General features: G+C 37.6%; 2 long non-coding RNA genes across 2 annotated transcripts in view; one reads left to right on the top strand and one right to left on the bottom strand.

Moving 5' to 3' along the window:
* The window catches only part of LOC105481526 (uncharacterized), a 203,165-nt gene extending 200,627 nt beyond the window's left edge, over positions 1-2,538 (top strand). Inside the window, exons 6-7 of the long non-coding RNA XR_987013.3 lie at positions 1,710-1,835; positions 2,423-2,538. This is a non-coding gene — a long non-coding RNA (uncharacterized lncRNA). The remainder of the gene's footprint in view (positions 1-1,709; positions 1,836-2,422) is intronic.
* On the bottom strand, positions 890-25,481 carry LOC139358499 (uncharacterized). Its single transcript, XR_011613499.1, has 2 exons — positions 25,076-25,481; positions 890-5,393 (listed from the first exon to the last, which is right to left on the bottom strand). It is a non-coding gene; the product is annotated as an uncharacterized lncRNA (long non-coding RNA).
* Between the last annotated feature and the right edge of the window lie 286 nt (positions 25,482-25,767).

Here is a 25,767-nt window from a genome sequence, read left to right as displayed (position 1 = left end):
AGTTTTTAATTTTTTAGACAGCGGTGGCTAATATAGTCTGTCAAATACTTTTCCAACGACTGTTGAGATAGTATATGTTCAGCTCATTTATTCTGTTAATCCAGTGCTTTAAGCATGCATGCATTTCCTATTACTACAACATTCTTGCATTCCTAAAGTAAACCTTCCTTGATCGTCATGCATTGTTAATACTTTAAGATGTTGTTAAAATAAATTTGAAAATATTTTATTCATTATTTTTATTTGCATCGAGCTTAATGTTTATTCTCTTTACTGGTGCTCTCTTTATTGGGCATAATATTAGCATTTGTCAAGCCACATGTAATTATTTAGGAAGGTTTTCATCTTTTTAGTGTTCTGGAATAGATTATAAATGTCAAAGGGATTATTTATTCATTAAAATTTTTATAGAAATCCCTACCCATAAACCAGTAAGACTTGCTGTCAAATTAGGGAATATGGGGATGCAAAGACTAGATCTTTGATTTTCATCTCAAGTTCTTCAATAATGTTGATTTTCTAAGCTGGGCATGGTGGCTCATGCCTGTAATCCCAGCACTTTGAGGGGCCAAGGCCAGCGGATCACCTAAGGTCAGGAGTTTGAGACCAGCCTGGCTAACATGGCAAAACCCCATCTCTACTAAAAATACAAAAAAGTTAGCCAGGCATGGTGGCAGGCACCTGTAGTTCCAGCTCCTTGGGAGGCTGAGGCACAAAAATTGCTTGAACCCGGGTGGCGGAGGTTACAGTGAGCCGAGATCATGCCACTGCACTCCAGCCTGGGAGACAGAGTGAGACTCTGTCTCAAAATAATAATAATAATAATAATGTTGATTTTCTAATTTGAAGTATATTGAAATTCAATAAGCAAACATTCAAAACACTCGTATGACTCTCTTGAATCTTTATTATTTAAATAGTTTTCTATTGTACTTGAAAAGATTCGAGGTATATCCCTCTGTGTCCAAAAGGTCAGTATAATATTATGTACACATTATCTTCATAGCACAACTATTTGGAATAAGCTTTTCTTCAGAGATGTATTGGCATAAAGGAGCTCTGATTTGTTTAAATATTTTAAAAGGTATTAAAATATCTTTTCGTTTGAGAACCTCCCCTATATACTCAGGAAAGCTCACCTTTTCAAAACCTGAGTGTTAACTATTTCCAAACATTCTGTAATGTTTATCAAAAACAAAAAATAATGAATACAGATGAACATTATTTTGGAGAGCCCCATTGTCTTCATCTACTCAGATCATCCACAATCACTGGTGAGGAGGCAGAATTTTGTCACTGGGACAGCAGTCACTTGACCCAGAATCCTCTACAGATTCCCTCCAGGGAGCCCTTCCCATTGGCTCTTTCCTAATCATTTCATGTTTTTTAGTTTCCTCAGTAAACCCTTGGTCTTAGCAAGAGTCTTTATTCCCCTATTATAATTATCACCCTAACTACAGGCAAGAAAAGAAAAATAATCTGCCACTTATATCAGTCAACTATTGCTGCTATAATGCTACGTTATAGATTCACCCACAAATTTGGTGGTTAAAATAGTAAGCATCTGCTCTCATGCTTAGGTTCTCGAGTTGACTGCTATTGACTCATTTAGAATACGCTTGATTGGGCAGCTCTATTTCTGTACTTATGTTCCAAGACTGAAGCTCTTGGCTATGATGGGTTCAAGTTCACTCCACGTTTCTTTCCAGGGCCTAGGCTAAAGGAGAAGACATAGCAGCCGATGGGACATGTTCGTTTCATGGATGATCACGATTGCCAAGAAGATAAGCCAACATACAGGTTATGCTATGGCTGCTAACAACTTCTTTTCCAAAGTAAGTTAGATGGCCAAATCTAGAATCAACGGTGGGGCAGTTCACTCAGTACACTAGACAGAGGTATGCATTTATAACTTAATTAAGAGGAAATGAAGAATTGGGGTGAATTTTAAAAATCTATGATACCACTGAGAGTATTTCCTTTCTAGTTTCTCTCTGCTCTGCCATGCTTCCAACCCTGGTGAAATCCACTGCGTTTAAGACCCATTTTCATATTTTGTCACCCAACTTTTCTATCAGAAAGCACTCATCTTTGAGTGGCTCCGTCTTAGTAATGAATCAGAACAATGACTAGTAAGAGAAAATTTAAAAATTTTCTCTGTTTCTCCACAGAAACAGAGCCAAACTGTTGTTATTTAACCTAGTTCAGTGAGGTTCTTGGTTTATAGGTGAAAGCAATAAACATGTTGATTTCTTTTCTTTCCTCATTTGTTCTTCAGCAACAGCAAAGGGGATTTTCATTAAAGGGATCCAATTCCAGTTTAAAGATTTGGTCTGCAAAGTTTAACAAATAGTCTCAGTTTCAGAGTTCATTTTAACTGCCTCTAACCTTTTACTAATTAACTTATCTTCTTTCCTTCTAGATGCCAGAAGAAGGCTGTTGCTATTGTTTTTCTCCGTGCTTAAGGATTTTTGTCCTTTGCAAAATAATCTCAGAGTGTATCATAGAAGCAACTGATGCCCCAATCTATGCCCCTCAGCCAAATGTGTGGATTCATTGCAGTTGCGCGACACATCCGTGTCTTTCTACCTCAACCATCCATGCCTCTCTGCCTGTGGGGCTTTCTTGGCACTAGAGGAGTTTGCTCTGTCTGTATGCAGGGCAGCCTAGAAGTGTAATGGGTTTAATTTCCCCAGCAGCAATTTTCAACCAGTGAGAAACTGGAACTGGTGCAAAAACAGTCCAGCTTCCCTATCCCTCTTTGGGCCACACTCCCAGAAAGCTTGAGATAGCAGTAACCTGCTCCCTTGTGCACACCTTTCATTGGCTGTCTTCCCTTTTCTACTTCACTCCTCACTCCCTTGTTGCACTTCCTGGGATCACCTCTCAAACTACCTGGGGCATTGTGACAAGCATCTGTAGTCCCAGCTACACAGGAGGTTGAGGTGAGAGGATCACTTGAACCCAGGAGTTCTAGTCCAGCCTGGGCAACATAGAAAGACTCCTGTCTCTTAAAAAATAAAATAAAATACATGTATCTACATCCTTTTCTCAGGATTGGCTTTTGGAGGAGCCTAAAGTAAGACTGTAAGCAGGAAACTTTGAGAGCTCTCCCTAAAATGCACAAAACTCAGAGAAGCTAAAGCAATAAAGCAACTTAATTTATGTATAGATAAAAAGCAACTTAATTTATGTGTCTCAGAGATGGCATTGTTCTGTCAGAGCTGGCAAGTTAAAAAGCAGCCAAATACAAAAAATGTGCACAGAAGAAAAAGAAAAACACTCATCCAGGTGTTGGTCTGTGTTTAAAGCACAGAGAGGTGCAGTTTGGTCTTAGGCTTCTTCTGTACCCTGGTACATTAGTCTGTTCTCACTCTGCTATGAGGACATACCCGAGACTGAGTAATTTATAAAGTAAAGAGGTTTAGTTGGCTCACAGTTCAGCATGGCTGGGTAGGCCTCAGGAAACTTACGATCATGACAGAAGGGGAAGCAAACATGTCCTTCTTCACATGCCAGCAGCAAGGAGAAGTGCCATGCAAAATGGGGAAAAGCCTGTTATAAAACCATCAGATCTCGTGAGAACTCACTATCATAAGAACAGCATGAGGGTAACCACCCCCATGAATAAATTGCCTCCCACCAGTTCCCAGCTCCAACACATGGGAATTACAATTCAGATTACAATTCAAAATGAGAATCTGCGTGGGAACACAGCCAAACTATATCAACTGGCTTCTTCCACTCCCTAACTAGTATTACCAGATCTTTTCTCTCTATGGGTGCCCCTTTCTCTGACTATTGCCCAAAAGGGATGAATATGGTCCTTTGCTCATTATTTCAAGAACAATAGATTTGCATGAGACTCATGTGCTTCTGAGAGTTGATGTTGAACCACTCTTGTGTTGTAGCTCACATCCTCTTGGCCACATTTTTACAGCAACCAGCTTTGTGATAGTGTCACCGCCAGCACCTTGCATCAGTTGCAGCACTTATCTCTTGCTTCTCTGTTACCATCTGTTAAGATGCCTTCTGCAAACTACTCAGCCATTCTGAAGCAGGTGCAACCTTTGAAGTCCAAGATTGTGAACACCTTCTGGGCCAACATGACCAATGGTAGAAGAGAGCCAATGGATCATCCTTCCTCTCATTTGTCCTTCTGGTGGACAATTTTGAAGTGTATTCTGTGTAGTTTCTCAGAGTGTCCCCTGGAGAACTGTGTCTCATTTGCTCACAGCATTGTTCAGATTAACACATCTTCGTGGTTTTACTTTTTCCTGCATGTACACACTTGTGTCCAACCCAACTTTCTGGGGAACACTATGCTGCTTGGGTCCACATTTCCCTGTTTCTCCCTTCCTAGTGGCTCCTCACACACCCCTGGACCAATTGTTCTGACATCAACATGGTCTCCATCCTTAATGGTCTCCACCCTTAAAATGTAAAGTTTTAAAAATGAGAGTCTTGCTGCTGACTCACTGCTCTGAAGGTATTAACCATGTGTAAAATTTTGAACAAATGTTTATAACTCTAACTTGTTGAATACTTGTTGACATATTTGTTGAATTTGTTAAATTTTAAAAAACTTCCTGATTATACTTATTAAAATTTTGAGAACTCTAATTCTTCCTCAAAATTGGTCCTTCATTCATTTTCACTTCTCTTTGGAATGTACAGTATTTACAACTATGGCTGCAGATTTTTTGGGGGGGTGGTTATTGATTCAGAAAAAAATGCTTATTAATATGTCACTTGGGCAGGCACTATTAAGAATACAGAGTGACTAAAATGCAGTTGCTAAAATTTAAGGATAATCTAATGATGAAATAGGAAAAGCTTTACAAATAACCAGAGCAAGTGAAATACAGAGTATGATCAGCATAATGAATAAAGTGTTGACATAATACATAATACATGAAGTCCTAATACATAATGTTATGGTGACAAGAGAAGCCCATCTGGTCAGAAGCATAGACTGCACACTGTTTTTCGGTTGGCTCATGAAGGATGCTCCTCTTGGGCTGTGCTGAGACTAGCAAAGGCAATTGGCAAGTTTGTTTTTTTTTTTCCACAATGACAAAAATGTTTGTATTTGGTTGGCTAAGACATTTTGAAGAAACATTTTTCAATTTAATTGTTAAGAACATTTTGATGGCTCTCAACATCTCAAGCTCCAAGGATATTTCAACAAGTTTCAGTGCTGTGTCATCAAACAGCATGTTTCTCCTTTCCAAGGTTGAGCTTTTAAGAGTTATGGGGTCTATTTTTCCTGAGGTCATGAAGTCCTAATACATGCACTTTTGAAGCATGATGACTCTTCATGCCTTCTGGGTATTTCTGCTTCTTTATGAGAATTTCATTGTTATTCATGTGTGGATGACAGTTTGAATGACCTAGAAAGAACAAAACATAAAAGTAATGATTACATAATTCATGCCTTCTCTAATTAACTATGTTTTATTTTCTAAGAGCTGCAGATGTTATATTACTCATAAAAGTCTGTTCATATATTATTTATGCCACACGAATAAAATGTTTGTTAGCTTGAAACAAGCAAATTCTCTGGGTTTCTTTAAATTAAAAAAGCAGGTATGAGGGTATACTAACCTTGTGTCTTTTGATTTTCTGTATTCTGAAGGCTTGACATCCAGGGCCTTGCTCCTGCCTCACAGGATTCACTAATTTCTAGAGATAGTAAGTCAACAACTCTCCTGCTAGCAAACCTTTCAAACGCAAACCAACCAATTCAGAGCCCAATCACTTCCTTATCAGGTCCTTCTCATACACCAGTCTCTCCACCTGCCCAAATCTCCCCAGGTACCAGACAAGGAAGGATGAGCCCTGTGGTCAATATTATTTTTCCAAGATAAGCCCATACACATTTCATAATAAGTCTAAGAAGAACATGGGAAGAACAAATATCAAGCTCTGAACAGTGGTGACCTCAAGGGCAGAGTATTAGAGAACAGATTTTTGAGTTCTCCCTTTCATAGGATTTTTTTTTTTAATGTGAGAATATAGCACATTTTTATTTTTATATTTTTTCACTATTTTCAAATTTTTAAAAATATAAAGAGAACTGGTGAAATTAGTTTACTTAAGCACACACTTCATAGCTTTGTAAATATTTTTATATCCTCCAAAGTTTCAGTCTCCTTTCTAAAATAAAATGAATACAATTAAATGAAATTTTCTCCTTGTAATTACGCCTGTAAGACTGATAAAAGGTATGAATTTGGTGGGCAGGAGGAGCGTGCGAATTATGGTACCAAGTTGGGAAGAAGGAAGAACACAGAATTCTATCCTATTTTTTCATTTTAAATTAATGCCATTTGGAAGGGGAGGGGGACAATCACATTGAGGGAAGAGACACCCTACTGTGTTTTCTTTGATTTGAGGTGCATAAATTGTAAGTAAATAAATACTGTCTTAAAAGTTTTTTATGACACTCTTTTGAAAGACATATTTGAGAGTTCTATATATTGTCTTTCTCCCCTGAGCCCCACCTGTCCCTCCAGGGATCTTTGACATTTAAGGTTTTAGGAAACAAGGCACTTGAAAATGAGAAACTAAGAATACTGAGCCAGGATCAAGATGCAAATAATTTAGTGAGAGCCTTAAACAAAATTAGGAAGTGACCAAAATGAAGAAAATAGAATGAAAAAATGACCAAACTCGGTCAAACATTTGGATATATTTTTAGTGTTTATTTTCAAGGATTCAAGTGGTATTATCTTTTAACCCTGCAACTTCTCGCTGTGGCTGCATGTGGAGATTACATCTGGAATAGGATGAGGCCTGCTATAAATGTGAGGCCTGAATCCTGCCCCTCACCCTCCCCATGGCAGGCACTGATGGACAGACCTCACTAACTCCTCCATCACTGAGAAACACAGAGTGGAAGCTGTGAGTCCACTGTACTATGCATGTGCTTAGAAAATGTACAGTATTCATTTCCATATTTCTTATGATAATGATGCAAATTTTATCTCACTTTCATGAAGTAATAAATTTAAAATGAAATTAAATGAAATAAAGCGTTCTTATCTGTTGGGGAAGCTATGAGCAAAACCCAAGAGAAACTGTTGCACCTTTCTTATGTGGGGTCAAAGCAGTGCAGTGAGGAAGCGATGAATGTATAAAGTATTTTCACTTTTTAAAACACTCGTCTATGCTGTGTAAGTGTCTCTAGCTTAGTGTCTCCTAAATTGACATGCACCTGATAAATGACTATTGATTGAAAAGATAAATGAACAAATACATGATGCAATTTTGGGGAGGAGGGGACCATCTTGTAAGCCATCCAAGAGGACTGAAAATTCATGTTGAAGTAGGTTATTCAAATATTAGTTTAAGTACTATGTACTTGTAGGGAATTCCTTATTCCTACTGGTTATCAAAGACAGCCACACTAGTTATCATGACAGACAAACAGATCAGCATGGCGATGGTACGATTCTTTCTTTTGGCAATATTAAATGCTTCTGTGTCTCTCACTACTTATTGGGAACCCAAATGTGGTCATATATATCCATGTTGTAGATAAAATGAGGGATGACCGTGCTATTTGAAACTGGCTTCCTTCAGCTGTGATCGTATAGTGGTTAGTAGTCTGCATTGTGAAACTGACGTTCTTCAAACTTAATGGGAAAATCTAATTACCACTCATAATAGAACCCTTACAAAGATATTAACCTTGATGCTTTGATCTAAAAATATTTAAGTATTTAATTTTTAATGCAATTCTCTTAACATTTAAAAATAATCTAGAACATGCTAGGTGTTACAGATTTCTGAAACAATGAAACATGGCCCTGACCTTGTGAAGCTTGGGGTTTAGTAGGGGAGTCAGGGCTATATATACTATCACAATACAAAATAATGCTATACTTAGGAGTGTCAACAAAACAATATTAACTCATAGAGGTGGTAATGATACAGGAGTTAAGAAAAAATTATTTAGGCAGATAGTGAGGGTATGGAAATCCTTGGTAAAGTTTTCCTTTTAATGAAAACCAGCCCCCAAATCATTTTCTTTTCTAACAAAGAGCAGCCTGTAAAATCGAGCTGCAGACATAGACAAGCAAGCTGGAAACTTGCACAAGTGAATGCCAGTAGTTGTGCCAAGAAGAAAAGTCTACCTGGGACTAGGCATGTTCAAAATGGTGACTCCATGTTCCCTTCTTTTGCCAGCTATGCGTACAGTAAGGAGCAGACAAGATGGCCCCAGCCAAATGAAAAGCTGATTTGCATAATAAGATTAGGGTGGGCTGGCCAGCCTTCCTTGTGCACTGTGTAAATGTCACACCTGGTCCAACCAATCTGTGGGCCCTAGTAAATCAGACACTGCCTCTTCAAGCCTGCCTATAAAATCTGGTGCAGTATGCCACAGGCTGGTTTTTCCCTTTCAGGAGCCCCTCTGTCTCACAAGAGAGAGCTATTCTCCTTTCTCTTTCTTTTAGCTAGTAAACCTCCACTCCTAAACTCCCTCCCCCTGTGTGTCCCCTTAATCTTCTTGGGGGAGAGACAAACCTTGCGTATTTACCCTGGATAATGGCACAGCTTCAGTGAGGTCACTAAAATGGAGAAATTTTAATTTGAACTTATTTATTTATTTATTTTTAGTTTCAATCTGTTTTCGAGTTCACTGGTTAAAAAAAGAGAAGAAATGAATAAGTGAATAAATAAACGTAATGCCTCTAAGAGACAACAAGGGCAAAGGCAGAGAGGAATTTAAAAACATGGTATCACAGCACACTCACTGTGCAGTAGCTGGAAATAGAATATAAATCATACATTGTTCTTCAATGTCAAATTACTGAAGGCCATATGGTATCTATTTGGCTTGTTTAAACTGCACTTTCAAATACAAGAAACAAAACAAATTGTATTTCAACTTACTTGCTTCTTTCTTAAGGAGGAACCTACCTACCCTTTCTAATCTCCTTGTCTAGAGGGAACAAACAGGTTTGCATCAGCAGCTATTCTGTTGGTGTAATATGCATGTCCAAAAATAGCACCAAATCAAATAGTTTTAATCCTCAATTTTGTTAAATAGCTGGATATACTGGATATTTTTCCAAAATAAATCTAAGTAAATATTGAAAAACAAATACATATACCAACATGGTATACTTTGGAACTCTGAGTGACAGTCCATGGGGTAGCCAGGCAGGTGTAGAAACAGATGTTGCCCAGCACAAAGTCTCTGGGTCTGTTTCTTCCAGCCTCCACCCATCATCACTCTGGCTGGACTGTTTGATCATCAGCCTTTGTGTTCTACTCATGATTGTACCTTTTATTCTTTATTTTTATTTATTTATTTATTTTTTTTTTGAGACAGAGTCTCACTCTGTTGCCCAGGCTGGAGTGCAGTGGCACGATCTCAGCTCATGGCAACCTCCGTGTCCTCGAATCAAGCAATTCTCCTGCCTCAGCCTCCCAAGTAGCTGGGACTACAGGCACCCGCCACCACACCGGGCTAATATTTTTTTTTTGTATTTTTAGTAGAGACAGAGTTTCACTGTGTTAGCCAGGATGGTCTCTATCTCCTGACCTTGTGATCCACCCATGTTGGCCTCTCAAAGTGCTGGAATTACAGGCGTGAGCCACTCTTCTTTGTTTTTCTCCATTTGTCTTACTACAAATAAATATATAATCTAATTTCCCAATAAGCCCATATTTTTAAAAAAATCATATATGGACATACAGATAGTTCAGAAAGGAATGAAACGAAAAAGGAACTTCTCTCCTTCCCCTGCAAGTTTCTTTCCCAAAGAAGTAATTGGTATCAATTTCTTGTGATTGCTTCTAGGAAGCGAATGTGTAAATATGTGCTACATTCTGCAACTGGAGTCAATCCTGGGAATTCTGTTTTTCAATACAATCCTCAATATCAGGAAAAATTTCCAATTTATTTGTAGTGTGCACCATACTTTCTTTGGGTAGTTTTATGTTCCTCTCTGTTTTTGGTTATTCTTCATTTTCAAATTTTAATATTGTGTTTTTTCCTTTTGGTGACCAGGTTCATTAGCAAGTTACTTATAGACGACTTCACTCTTAGTTACTTATTTTCAATCTATTTACCCACTTTGTTTCCTAATTAATTAATTTTGCTTTTATCTTTATTATTTTCTTCCTTTTCTTAGGTTTATTTTGTTATTATTTTCTAACTTTTGGTCTTGAGTAGCTAAATTCTTTTGTTTTTATTCTTTCCTGCTAGTTATATAGATATGCAAGGGTAGGAATTTTTCTCTGCTTTTAATTTCTAATATTTATTGTTTTAATTATAATAATTTCTAAATAATTTGCAATTATAATTTTGATTATTTCTTTGATCTTAGACATTTATAGGAAGAAAATTACAAATTTCAGGGTGGTTGTAGTTTTTCTCCCTGATTTTCATTATTATCTTTTATGTTTTGTGTGTGGTTGTGTATGCGCATCAAGAATGTAGTCTGTACTATTTCTGCTTTTCCCCTAATATACAGCCAATTGCTTTATAAATATAAGTGATTAAAGTGAAGTATATTCTATAAGACTATAGAATTTAATATATTTTCATTATTTTACCTTCAATTATTTTGTGCAGAATTTCAAATTTTTTCTTATCTATATTTTTTTCCTAGCATTTCTTGAAATTTATGGTTTTGTCATTGTTTTTGCTACGTTATTTATTGTTATCTTATTATTTAGGTAAATGCGTGTTCTAAATGTTTCATCTTTATGTGTTTAAACTCTTTTAGACTCTTCCTTGAATTCAAACTTCTCTGACATTAGTATCATACTTTCAAATTTGTATTAATATTTTCCTGGTCTGGATTTGTTTAAGCTTTGAAAGTTTTTACCCTTTTAGAATTTCCCTATATTATCCATGTTTTATAGGATATGTGTTTGCTCCTTTTTTTTTTTTTTTTGAGATGGAGTCTCACTCTGTCGCCCAGACTGGAGTGCAGTGGCGTGATCTTGGCTCACTGCAAGCTCCACCTCCTAGGTTCACACCATTCTCCTGCCTCAGCCTCCTGAGCTACTTTTTAATTTAATTTGTGAAAATTTTTTATTCATTTTAATGTATATCTTGACATGTTTGAGAGCAAAGTTATATTTAGACTTAGTTCTGTCATCCTGACATCTTTTCTGCTTTCGATACTATATATTCAATTGAACTAGCTTTTGAATCTGCAAACTAATATTCATTTTAGTTTTGTTTTTATTTTTTCCTCATTTGGACTCCAGCTTTTGGTACTGGCAGTACTATTTGAACAAAGCATTTTGCTACTTTGTTTTTACTGCTTCTTACTTATACCTTCTTTCACTATTTACTTTTTACTATGTACAAATTTACTAGTTAGCTAGTCTAAGGTATAGGACAACGAGACAAGAAATTCATTTGCTTACTTAATTCAAACACATTTTACAGAGTTTCTATAAATGTGCTTAAGTCAATGAATTATCTCACAACTACAAAACCACTGTAAGTTTGATTAAATCTAGCATGAAAACAGCGGTTTCTGTGGGGGGAAAAATTAAAGTTTCTTAGAAAGCACTGAGATATTCTAAAAAACACTGCACCCCCAGCATGAGTTGGCACAACTCAAAAGCAGTAGATGAGAATGATAAGTAGATATTACTGCTTATAAGCTTATGGGTCAGCTGGATGTTCTTGTGATCTCACCTGGACTCCCTCATGCATCTGTGGTTCACTGTGGGTCAAGTATGCAGCTCTGCTAAACTCGGGGGCCTCTCTCCATGTTTGGGAGACAGGTGGCTATAGCTGGTCCAGGCTGGCCTCCCCTGGGATGGTTGCGATCTGCTCTTCATGTGCTCCCATCCTCTAGCAATCTTCTGAAACTTGTTCCCAAGATGCTGGCAGGACTCCAACAGAAAGGGAGCAGAAGTGCCAGGTCCCTTGAGACCCAGGCCAATCTCAAGCTGGGTCTCTTGAGACGCAGGTTTAAATCTCTATTGGCCTCACCAAGTCCAGAGGCCAGCCCAGATTCAAAAATGGAGAAACATATGCCACCACCCTCTGCAGGGAGGAGTTTGTTGTAGTGTCACATTGTCAAGACCACAGATACTTGAGGAATTGAAATGCTTTGTCAATGGGCGCTCCATATACTGCTACTTGGAATTAGAATCCTTTTGTCTTCATGCTACCCTCACCCTGACTCATGCAGGCCAGGCCTTGTCAGGGCCTGGAGCATTTTTCATTAAAAGGAAGACTGTTTCATCACTTTAAAAAGATAGAATGAAGTCTGCTGTGTGGCAATTCATTTGGGGGCTCTTATTAATGTGTTGTTCTGTGACCTATGTCAGTATGTTCACTTTGAAGTTTCAAGATGATCTCCACCCTAGGATAACTGAAAATGTGTACATACCAATTTATGAACTTTGCAAAAGACTATGCTTTTCAAACTAAAGACAAAATTGTTGGAGAAAATTTATATTTATTCACATTTGTATTTTATATTAGTGTTTATAAAACATATATTTAGGAAAGTTGGATTTTATACATAACTGCTCATTGATTTTATTATAGTCATGTCTATTTTCAGGGATTGTATTTTTCACTGAATGATTAATTTATATCTCTGAGATCTGTGATATATAAACACAGTTCCATGATTCCACAGCAGTTATGTTTATATTATTTTTCTCGAGCATACTGTAAGTTCTCTCCAGTTAAATGAATCTAGCTCTAAGAAACATAACACCTAGGAATAAAAAGTCTTTCCAAATACATTGCCTAAATTTGGCAGGCTTACTTCAGAAACATAGTCTTGTGTGTGTGTGTGTGTGTGTGTGTGTGTGTGTGTGTGTGTTTTAAGACAGAATCTTGCTCTGTCACCCAGGCTGGAGCGCAATGGTGTGATCTCAGCTCACTGCAACCACCACCTCCTGAGTTCAAGTGATTCTCCTGCCTCAGCTTCCCAAGTAGCTGGGACTACAGGCGTGGTGCCACCACACCCAGCTAATGTTTGCATTTATAGTGGAGATGGGATTTCACCATGTTGGCCAGGCTGGTCTTGAACTCCTGACCTCAAGTGATCTGCCTGCCTTGGCCTCCCAAAGTGCTGGGATTACAGGCATGAGCCATTGCTCCCGGCCTAAGTCTTGTTTTAAAATAAAAATGCACTTGGCTCTTTTGAACTTGTCAAAACTACCAATGACATGAAATCACTTATTATTATTTGTTATTATTATTAATTTGTTATTAAATAAAATCCCTAAAGATCAAAATTCAAAATGAAAAATAAATCCAGGATATATGTCTCAATCATTTATTTCTTTTCTTTTCAGCAAACCATTCACACATAAAGTGAAATGGAGAATTTTAGCAATCCTTAAGTAGTTTAACAGGACTACTTGACTGAATTTTAGTAAGTCTCAAGATATTTATGGAGATAATTATCACATATATTAAAAATGAGGAAAAAATTACTTGATTCAATGGGATATTTCCTTTGTGGTCAATATCTATTAGGTGGTATTATGCAATGGAAAATTTGAAACAATTATTGTGTACCAAATGATTCATTAAATGATTAGCTAATTGATCATATTTATTATAATCTATTTCAGTCAATGGTCTCTAAGGATGAGAATTAATATAGGAATGCCATTAGCCATTTATAAATGAAAATTTTTGCTTTATTCTTAATGGCAACTGACTACTAGCTAAAGGCAAAGTACATTAAGTAAGTAAACCCAGTAGAAAAAAACTAGAATCTATAGAGACTGTAGTCTAGACAAATTGCAGTTATGTAATTTCAAAACTACCTAACAATGTTTTAGTCAACAACCACATATATGACAGTGGTCCCATAAGATCAAAATGAAGCTTAAAAATTCCTATTGTCTAGTGAAATCGTAACCAACACAACATCACAGCACAATGCATTACTTAACGTTGTTTGTGGTGATGCTGGTGTAAACAAAGCTACTGTGCTGTCAGTTACATGAAAGCATAGCACATACAATTGTATGCAGTACATAATAATGTATAATAATAATAAATATGTCACTGATTTATGTATGTACTATACTACAGTTTTTTTTGTTGCCTTAAGGCACGCTTCTTCTACTTATTAAACAAAAAGTTAATTGTAAAACACCTTCAGGCAAGTCCTTCAGGAAGTATCCAGAAGTAGGTAGGCATAGTTACCATAGAAAATGACAGCTCCATACGTGCTATTGCCCCTGAATATCTTCCAGTGTGCAGGCAGAAAACAGTGATCTTGATGATCCCGACCCTGTGTAGGCCTAGGTAAATGTATTGTTTATGTCTTAGTTTTCAACAACATAAAAATGAAAATAGAATTTTTTTCCAAAAATATGGATACAAAGAAAATATTTTTGTACGGTTGTATGCTGTGTTTGTATTTTGAGCAAAGTATTATTTTTAAAGAGTTGAAAAGTTTTAAAAATTAAAAATGTTTAAGTTATAACAAGCTAAGGCTATTATGGAAGAAAGAAAAATATTTTAAATGAATTTAGTGTAGCCTAAGTGTACAGTGTATATGACGTCTACAGTGTACAGTAAGGTTCCAGGCCTTCACATTCACTCACCACTCCCTCGCTGAGTCAGCCAGAGCAACTTCCAGTCCTGCAAGCAGCATTCATGGTAAGTGCTCTTTACTGGCATATACCATTTCTTATCTTTTTTTTTTTTTTTTTTTTTTTTTTGAGACGGAGTCTCGCTCTGTCGCCCAGCCCAGGCTGGAATGCAGTGGCGCGATCTCGGCTCACTGCAAGCTCCGCCTCCCGGGTTCACGCCATTCTCCTGCCTCAGCCTCCCGAGTAGCTGGGACTACAGGCGCCCACAACCGCGCCCGGCTAATTTTTTATATTTTTAGTAGAGACGGGGTTTCACCGTGGTCTCCATCTCCTGACCTTGTGATCCGCCTGCCTCGGCCTCCCAAAGTGCTGGGATTACAGGCGTGAGCCACCGTGCCCGGCCCCATTTCTTATCTTTTATACCATATTTTTACTGTACCTTTTCTAGGTTTATTTATGTTTGATACCTCTGTGTTACAATTGCCTGCAGTGTTGAGTGTAGTAACTTGCTGTACCGGTTTACAGTCCAAGAGCAATAGACCATACCATATAGCCTAGGCATGTAGTAGGCTACACCATCTAGGTTTGTGTAGTACACTCTATGATGTTTTCACACAATGATAAAATCACTGAACAATACATTTCTCAGAAATGTATCCCCCTCTTTAAGTGACATGTGACTTTGGTTGTATACATAAGGATATCTATTTTATAATTAATATTTCCAATTTTGTTTTCTGATAGTATCTCAAGTAATGAACACAGCAACCCATTAGTCAGTTCAGGCAAGTTTTACTAAATAACTATATAGACTTGTGAGTTTACATGACTTGGCCTAAGTTCAGAGCCAGTCTGTGGTTGACTCATTTTCCTTGCACCAAAGCCCCTGTTCTCTCTACCAAGACAGTACTGCATTTGGCCTCATCTGTGTGCACTTCTGGGAGAGCTTAGCCATTATCAGGGATGATGGAGGAAGAGAAAGAAACTCAAAGAACGTATCGTGGAACAATTTCCAGCCTTGAAAAATGGCATAGAAAGAACTCAGTTTCTTCTTTCCAGTAAGTGGACCTGATTTCTGTTCAATGGAAGTCATTAAAAAAACTCAAACATTTAAGAATATGGACTTCAAATCCTATATCAAACTTCACTCAGGCAATGTTAAGCCTGCATTTTATTTTACATAAAATAAGAACTATTTAATAATATTGGTAGTATTATTGATTATGAAAAATTTTATTCTGTTACATTTTATGGGTATATTATATTGTTGTTCAGCAGATATATATTCACCACCTCCCTCCATGACTTCTGTAGACAGCATGCACTTCTTTGCCCCACTGATGTTGAGCCCAGTCATGTGACTTTCTTCAACCCATGGAACATAACCCAAAGTGACAATGTGCCAACTCCAAGTCTGCACTGTAAAAGTCAACATGTGTCCCTATGTCCTTCTTGTGCTCCAGCCATCCATCACAAAGAGAAGATCATGCCTCATGTAGCTGCCAGTTCAAGAAGGAAGGGGGACCTGTGGACCAGGCATTGGGCCCAACCTGCAGCTTGGAGCCCAGACTAGCCACATTTAGTTTAGGTCAGCTGAATCTCAGCAATGCATAGTGAAATCATTGGTAATAAGGCTGGAAAGATAGTGTCTAGAAAACTAAGAATACCAGATAAAGTTATTCACAATTACTCTATTTTAGGTGAGTGAGAATTATTACAAGTCTTTGAGCACAAATTTTGCCAAGATTATTCTGGCAACAATGTGTAGGGCATAGGGCCAAGACTTCAAATGGAGTCTACGTCTATAGCTCCCAGAGAAGAAATAAACCATGCCGTTAGTTTGATGCTAGGATTTTGAGCATGCATGAGGCAATGTGAAGAATAAATGGGCTTTGGGAAGAAGTCATGCTTGGAAATTTACAGCATGATGGCTTAATACCCAACAGAAATAATGAACCTGAATCTCTGAGAATATGGTTGTCACCTAGTTCAGGAGTCTCCCTTAAGAACAATCACATAGTAAATATTCTGCAATTGTTTTATTTTGTCTTTACTTTGGTATCTCTTGATAAGAACCTTCAGGTTAGGCTTTCAGGTCATTGTTGTGTTTTTACATTTGAACAATCTTCTTAAGAATTAACTGCCATTAAGCATGAAGTGAATTGTTGACTCGCCTTGTTCAAGACTGAAAGCAAATCTGATAAATGTGCTACTGAATTGTTATGAATTGTTTTTAATTTATCTAAGAACATACCATACTTATTTGTAGGATTTCATGGTGTGGCTTACTAACATTGAATTCTTCATTACGAAAAGCTAGCTAATCAATGTAAATATACTATGGCTTGAGTGTGTCTCTCAAGATTCATGTGTTGGAAACTTAATCCCCCATGGTAACAGTGTTTGGAGGTGGGGCCTAACAAGAGGTGATTTGTTCATGAGGGCTCTGTTGTTATAAATGGATTAATGTCATTATTGTGGGAATAAATTAGTTATAAAAGCAAGTTTGGCCACATCTCTCTCTTGCTTTCATGTTCTTTTGTCCTTCTGCTTCTGCCGAGGAATGATGTAGCATGAAGGCCCTCACAAGATGCTGGCACCATGCTCTTGGACTTCTCAGCCTCCAGAACCATGAGCAAAATAATTTTTTATGAATTACTCAGTCTCAAGTATTCTGTCAGAGCAACACAAAACAAACAAAGATAAGATACTTCATGGTTATCAGTGCCAAGAACAAACCAAATGATCAGACTAATGTAATTCAATGACTGAGAACCTAGGGCAGTAGTTTTCAATTGTAGCCACAAATTACAATCACTTGGTGATGTTTTTAAAATCTCCATGTCAAGGCTTTACCCTAGAACCAAAAAACTATTATTTTTAAATACCTTGCTGGTGATTTTATTATGCAGCCATGGTTGAGACTGGGCATATATGTCCTATCCAGTTTTTAAAAGCCAAATAATCTGGAGAGTTTACCTATACAAAATACCCCTGTGAAGACCATCATTCCCCATAGCCTAGTTTTTATAATCAGGCAAAAAAATAAATTATATATACAATTCAATTACATAATTGAGTTATGCCTATATAGATAGATATCTGTTATATCTGTATATAGGTATCATTATATTATCTATATTATTATCTACAATTATATATCTATAATATAATTATATAGATAATTTAACATAATATAATTATCTATATACAGACAGATATAACAGATATCTATCTTTATAAGTAGATATATTTATATCTACATATATTATATACATATAATGAGATTAACCCAACACAAAAAATGGAAAAAATATGGGGAGGTGGACAAAACCACAATTATTGGGTGGAAATTGTGCTCTGAGTGCTTCAAGGTAACTGGTTTTGAAAAAAAGTCATTTTTTTTAAAGAAAAATAATTTTATAGATGTCAACACAGCTGGCTAGATTATTGGGATTTTGAAATGATCCTCTTTAAAGTCAATTTGGAGACTTGTCCTGTATTTAACAGCACTGCAGCAATAAATGTGACATTTTATAATTATTAAAAAAATGCCAGGGCCAGGTGCAGTGGCTCACACTTGTAATCTCAGCCCTTTGGGAGGCTGAGGCAGGCAGATCACTTGAGCTCAGGAGTTCAAGATTAGCTTGGGCAACACGGTGAAACCTTGTCTCTACAAAATAAAAAAATACAAAAATTAGCAGGGCATGGTGGTGCACACCTGTAATGCCAGCTACTGCGGCTGAGGCAGGAAGATAGCTTGAACCTGGGAGGGCAAGACTGCAGTGAGCCGAGATCACACCACTGCACTCCAGGCTGGGTAACAATGTGAGACCCTGTCTCAAAAAATAATAATAATAATAAAAGCCAGAATAGAATTGATCTAATTTCTTTTTTATTATTTTTTATTGTGTTCAAATATACAGAATGTAAAATTTACTGTCTTAGCCATTTTTCAAGTGTACGGTTCAGGGACATTAAGTTCATTCACATTGTTTTGCAACCACCACCACTGTCAATCCACAGAACTCTTTTTCTTCGGACAAAACTGAAATCCTGTACCCATCAAACAACAATGCCCCACGTCCCCCCTCCCCAATCTCTAGCAACCACTATTCTACTTTCTGTCTCTATGAATTTGACAACTCTGTATACCTCATATAACTGAAATTATATGGAAGTATTTGTCTTTTTGTGACTGGCTTATTTTATGTAACATAAAGTCTTCATCCGGGCACAGTGGCTCACACCTGTAATCCCAGCACTTTGAGAGTCCGAGTTTGTCAGATCATAAGGTCAGGAGATCAAGACCATCCTGGCTAACATGGTGAAACCCCATCCCCATCTCTACTAAAAATAAAAATAAAATAAAATAAAATAAAAGTTAGCTGGGTGTGGTGGTGCATACCTGTAGTTCCAGCTACTTAGGAGGCTGAGGCAGGAGAATCTCTTGAAACCAGGAGGCCGAGGGTTGCAATGAGCCAACATCGCACCACTGCACTCCAGCCTGGGTGACACAGTGAGACTCCATCTCAAAAAAAAAAACAGTTTTCAAGATTTATCCATGTTGTGGCATGTGTAAGAATTTCCTTCTTTAATGCTGAATAATATTTCATTGAATGAATACACTACATTTTGTTCATACATTCGTTCATCAATGGACACTTTAATTTCTTCTGCCTTTTGGTGTTGTGAGTAATGTTGCTATCAACTTTGGTGTACAATATGTACACCAATATGCTTTCAATTCTTTTTGGTGTATGCCCAGAAGTGGAACTGCTGAATCACATACACTACTTTTTAATTTTTGTGGAACTGGCATGCTCTTTTCCACCGTGGCTGTACATAAAGTGGCTGCACCATTTTATGTACACAAGAGTTCCAATTTCTCCCATTCTCAACAAAACTTATTTTCTGCTGCTCTTTAAAAATAGTAATCACTCTAATGGGTATAAGGTAATATCTCACTGTGGTTTTTATTGAGCATCTTTTCACGTCATATTGGCCATTTGTATATCTTCTTTGAAGACATATCTATTGAAATCCTTTGCCCATTTTTTAACCAAGTTTTTATTTTTGTTGTTGTTGAGTTGTAGGAGTTCTTTATACATTTTGGATATTAATCCCTTGTTAGACACATGATTTGCAAATCTTTTCTCCTATAATGTGGGTTGCCTTTTTACTCTGTTACTTGTGTCCTTTGATAAAAAGTTTTTAATTTTGAAAAAAATTCACTTTTTCCCTGTGTTTTTGGTGTCATACCCAAGAAACGAGTGACAAATAATTCATTTACTTTTAGCAAATTCTGTCTGATAAGTCAAAAAAGATTATTTACAATGCAAAACAATTAGATTGTCTGGCTTTTCACATTCAAAACACAGGATATTAAAAATAAACAAAATCGAAGCTGGCAAACTCTGGGACTTTATTGAAACTTTAACTTTTGAAAAAACATTACTTTTTTTTGTTTAGTTAATTACTTTACCTGAGGTTTCTAGTTCATGTTTAGTTCATGGATGCTTTCAAATAGAAATAAAATGAGAACTCTTTTGAAGTCTACATCTATGTGTTATGTGTCTTTGTTTTGCCAAACCCCCTAGTAGAGTTAATAGCAAAGAATAGCTACTCAATATACCCTTAAAATAATATTAACCCAGGTGGTACTCTTTGATAGTATTTACACCATATATTCATTTTATAGTTGAACAAATTGATATCTTGGGAGGCAAAATAATCCAAGTGATTAATACTGAATATAAAACAGATACCTTGCTTGTACATAGAACAAAAATACTTGGGTTTAGATGTTTAGATAGCCTGTCTGAACACACAGGACAATGGATACCTGTGGGATGTAGGTGTGCATATCATGTTGCACTTTAATTGTGAGCAGGTGGTGCAAGGGGGACATGAAGATAAATGTCGGGCCCCCAAGAAAATTTATTCTAAGAATTTACCGTTAGTCCTATAAGTGCTCCTGAAAACTCTTACCCTGCCCCTTGAGGCTTCCCACAACTCATGCATTTCCCAGGTATTAGCAAAGTATAATGACAGATGCTGAGAAACCATCTGTGTAAATTGCCCTCTTGGCCGACCAGGTGTCTTTTCTTCCCCCCTCCCCCCGCTCCAAGATGCAGTGTTGCTCTGTTGCCAAGGCTGGAGTGCAGTGGTGCAATCTCGGCTCACTGCAACCTCCCCCTCCCAAGCAATTCTCCTACCTCAGCCTCCTGAGTAGCTGGGATTACAGGTGCACATCACCATGGCCAGCTAATTTTTGTATTTTCAGTAGAGACGGGGTTTCACCATGTTGACCAGGATGGTCCTGCATTCCTAACCTTGTGATCTGCCCACCTCAGCCTCCCAAAGTGCTGGGATTATAGGTGTGAGCCACCGCGCCCGGCCAGCATCTGACTTTTAAACTCATTTTGTTTGATAACATTTATAGTAGTTTAGGCCTTAAGGGGACTTCCAAGGCATTAGTTTCATATGTCCTTCTTTTCAGATGGAGAAAAAGAGGCCAAAGGAGGCAGTCACTTGATACAAATAAACGGCCAGTAAGTGGTGTGGTCCAGATCCTAAAGGGGCTCCCAGATCCAAATGCTTTTACTGTTATCCCTCTGTATTCATGGGGGATTGGCACCAGGATCCCCAGTGTTGCCAAAATCTAAGGATACTTTAGTTCTTTATATACAATGGCATAGTATTTGCATTTAATCTATGCACATCCTCCTGTATACTTTAAGTAATCTCTAGATTACTTATAATAGCTAATACAGTGTAAATGCTATGTGAGTAGTTGTTATACTATATTTTTAAAATTTGTGTTATTTTTGTATTGTTCTTTTAAAATTTTTTTGAATATTTTTTCATACATGGTTGGTTGAATTAACAAATGTGGAATCCATACATAGAGAGAGCCAACTGTATATTGCTAGAAATGTCACCAGAGGCAGAAACAAAAAAGGGACTATAGATATGCATTCCAGGAACTGACTTTCTCCTTGTCTTCTAGAAGCTTGCTCACCCTCAGCCTTCCACAAAGGCAGAAAATCTTTGGCTTCTAGCACTCTGACTCTCCCAAACCTACTAATAAAGCCATGAGGATCCTGAACATGGGGACTTCCTTACTCCAGCCCCAGGGCCTCTTTAGCTGAATCCACTGCCACCAGAAATGTGATGGCTGCACTCTTTCCCAATTTTCTCCACTCTCAGCTACCTTTGATGAAGGGGGCTTCATTCTGTAAAGATTAGCATAGCTTGCTACTGGAGGTTTTCCTGTTGCCGTATTCACAAAAAAAATTGTATTGGCAAGATTGACAATTTTCTAAAATGCTCAAATTTATCTGACCTTACAAATAACATCCACTGGAAAATTATCAGACATCTGTGAGAGTCATTTTGGGTTGAATTAAATTTTTGATGTGCTGTGAAATTGGGTCAGTGCATTAGAATTACATTTTAATAGTTACGAATGCACTCATAAAATGTTGTTCTTCCGTGCAAATTGGCAACACTCCCAGACTTGAGGAAGCTTTGAAGAGATGAATTTCAAAATTCCTGATTAGCAAATATGTGCAAGAAGTCAAAAAAGACACATCAAGGATTTTTAAATAATGTACACAATAATTCTTGATTTATCTTACTATTATGATCTTAAATGGGGTATTTGCACTGAAAAAGGCAACATTATTCAACGCTTTGTGTAGAAAGCAGGAAATTTATAAAAGGAGAAGCTGATCTTTCTCCTTAGAGTTTGTGGTTCCTGTGAAGTCATTGTACTTAGTCAACTGTTTTCTGGATTGCTTAACAGAGTAAAAATAGGACAAAGCAATGAAAGTTGTGGAGACTCAGATTTCCACTGTATGTTATGAAGAACTTCTTAACAACACACTGCCTTATGAGGGAAAAAATTGCAGCTCATGCAGAATGGCTAAGCAGAAGGTGGACAACTATCTTTCAGGGATATTATAGAGGAGGAGTTTCCAATCTTTTGGCTTCCCTGGGCCACATTGGAAAAATAAGAATTGTCTTGGGCCACACATAAAATACATTAACACTAATGCTAGCACATAAAATACACTAACATTAGCACATAAAATACACTAACACTAACGCTAGCTGATGAGCAAAAATTATTTAAAAAATTTCATAATGTTTTAAGAAAGTTTATGAATTTATGTTGGCCCACATTCAAAGTCGTCCTGGGTCGCAGCCCCACAGACCGTGGGTTGGACAAGTGTCTCATAGAAGATACCGCATAATATTGGATGAGAAGTGGACTCAGTGACTCTCAAGACCCTTTTGAATTTTAAGAGTGGGCTGGCGTAGTCTAAAAAATAGAGCCAAAAGGTTCCTAGGTTGCCTGGTGGAATCACTGATAAGTAATAAGTCTCAGAAATGAATTTTCACCTAACCGAATTTATAAGTTAGTAGTACTAAACTTACCTTTCTGGAACCCACATAGAAACTAAGGGACAGACAGCTTTGGATGCAAAAATAACTCAAGTGGAGCTGGAGGAACCTGGCAGGTTACACAAACTTAAACTCCTTGCAGGGTCAGCAGGTCCTCTGAAGCCAGGTACAAGACAGGAGTGTAGTGGATGTTGAGGACCAGCTTCAGAACATGTTCAAAACGTAAAGCATTTTTGATTTCCTTTCTTATCAAATCATTGCCATCAACCCTAATCCCTTACATTAGAAACACATAGGAGATAAACAAGAGAACTCTGGAGCAAATGGCCAAGACCACACACAAGAAATCTTTGTTGGGGTCCAACCATGACCCATCCCCAGTGAATGTTAGCACAGTAGAGTGTAGAGTTTTCTTCAGTTTCTAAAAGCTTACACAAGGCAAAGGTGAATGTTCACCTCGGTGCCCTTCAATTTCATCACATCCTGCATTTACATCATGTCTCTTTTCCATACTCCTCTTCCTTACCCCTGCCCCTGAGTTCTTCCCCATGATACCTGACTTCACCAGTGCCTCACATGCAGGACCTATTCTTCTGCCTCCTCTGAATCAACATTTACCTAAGTTATTACTCATCCCTCTAGTCCCTCTACATATGTTATGGAGTAAAATAATGGCAAGATTTAAAGACAAACAGAAACATACTCTGGGCGCCTCTTCCCAGATATTTGCACAGTAGTCAAGTTTTCTTATAACTGAAAAACCATTTCATTAAGTACTGCTTCCATAATTGTAAATTCTATGCAGGTAATCAGCAGTTAAGGGTAATTTTTTTTTTTTTTTTTTGAGACGGAGTCTTGCTCTGTTGCCTAGGTTGGAGTGTAGTGGCGCGATCTCCCGGGTTCATGCCATTCTCCTGCCTCAGCCTCCTGAGTAGCTGGGACTATAGGCGCCCGCCACCACACTCGGCTAATTTTTTTGTATGTTTAGTAGAGATGGGGTTTCACCGTGTTAGCCATGATGGTCTCGATCTCCTGACTTCGTGATCTGCCCGCCTTGGCCTCCCAAAGTGCTGAGATTACAGGTGTGAGCCACTGAGCCTGGCCAGGGCAATTGTTTAAGGTATTCTTCGGTTGTGCATCCCCCATCCCACCAGGTAGGTCAGCCCCTCTACTTCTGTGCATAAACCTGGAAATGATGCAATGGAGATGATTTTAAAATCCCTTACTACAATCTGTACTCATTCAACAAAATTTAATCAGTTTCTTCTGTGGAGGAGCTATTGTACTCTTCAACAAGCAGCATTACTGATCTATGGATAACATTATTATACTAAAGCACTTTATTTTTTTTCTAAAAGTTTATGCACTTATGGCCTCTGAGGTTAAGCCTATTGTTTTTCCTTCACTGAGTATGATTTTGCTATATTTTTAAAGGAATTCATTTAGGTGTTATTTGACATTTAGACTGAAATGATTTTTCAGTTTGTTTGGAAGAAATACTTTTAAAAAGTTAAGTCAGAAGTCTACAAGTCAATGGAGATAAAATATGAAAACAAGGACTTGGTTTTAAGAAGTTGTAATCACAACTGCTAAAATTAAATCAACTTACTAGAACCTTCTGAAAACAAACATATATGCAAATACTGTAAAATATATGGATTTATACCACAAAAACTCAAACACAGGGAACCTATGGTAGCCATTTTTTCTATCAAAAACCAAGGCAAAACTGGTCTAATTTGCTTCCATTGAACCAAAGTTGTGAAATAGAATAGGGATGATCAAAGCATCCATTTTCTCAAACTTTCTCTTACACCAAACCTTTTAGCCAAACTGCTAGAGAAGATTAAAACCGAAGTTTCATCCTCTTTTTCCCTTTGTCTAATCAGTGCTTGGGAGAGAAAATAACATAGGTAGGATTCCTTGGTTTACTGGGTAATCGAGACTCTCAGCTAAAAACAAAAACTTTTGTAGTATTTATAGAGGATGACAACTCCAGTTTTGAAATCTAGAAGGCAGTGATTAAAAGAATTTGTTTTTCTCCTCTCAAGAATGTATCGTACTTGCATTAAGAAGGAAAATGAAGCTCGGTGTCTAACATGCTCACCTTAAAAAGTACCTCTCAGTCAGGTGGGTGCAGGGTTCTGGGAAGTCCTCACATGCCTCCTCCACCGCAGGGAGCTCCTCGCTCTTCAGAAGAGGGGACCACTCTCCTTGGGCAGGGAAGACCCTTCTCCTACAGCTGGAAAATGGACCGGAAGCAGCTTGGAGCTGACTTTCTTTGCGCCGCCTGCCAAAGGCTCCTCAGTAGCATTGCGAGAATCCAGCGCCCAGAATCAGGGCTGGTTGAAGTTACAGTTTTTTTCCATCTCCCCTTTGAAAATACAGAAAATGACCGAGATGAAAATACCAATGACAGCCATTAAATAAAAGATAATAAAAATGGCCAAAGCAAGCATGAGATCCACAATGAAAATAATCAGTTTTGCCAACATGTTGGCATTTCTTCTCGTTCACAGAATGTATTTCAAAAGTCCCAAAGGCACCTACCATGTGATTATGTCTTTGTAAAATGTGGGCAGGAATAAGGACATTTCTAAACATGCTGAAGAGTGTTGTAATTCTTCTAAGTATCTACCAGGAAGGCTGGTTTAATGAAAGTTTTGATTTCCCAACTGGTACAAAACAGTGGCTAAAGGTAAAGTGTGGAATATTGATTCACTGTGGGGACTCTAATGGGGAGAAGTCCAAGAATTTATTTCATCCTATAACTGTGTAATTACTGATTTTAATTTCCAC

This window comes from Macaca nemestrina, chromosome 15 (assembly GCF_043159975.1).
Source record: "Macaca nemestrina isolate mMacNem1 chromosome 15, mMacNem.hap1, whole genome shotgun sequence".
NCBI classification, from domain to species: domain Eukaryota; kingdom Metazoa; phylum Chordata; class Mammalia; order Primates; family Cercopithecidae; genus Macaca; species Macaca nemestrina.
This window is presented reverse-complemented; position numbering and strand designations above follow the sequence as displayed.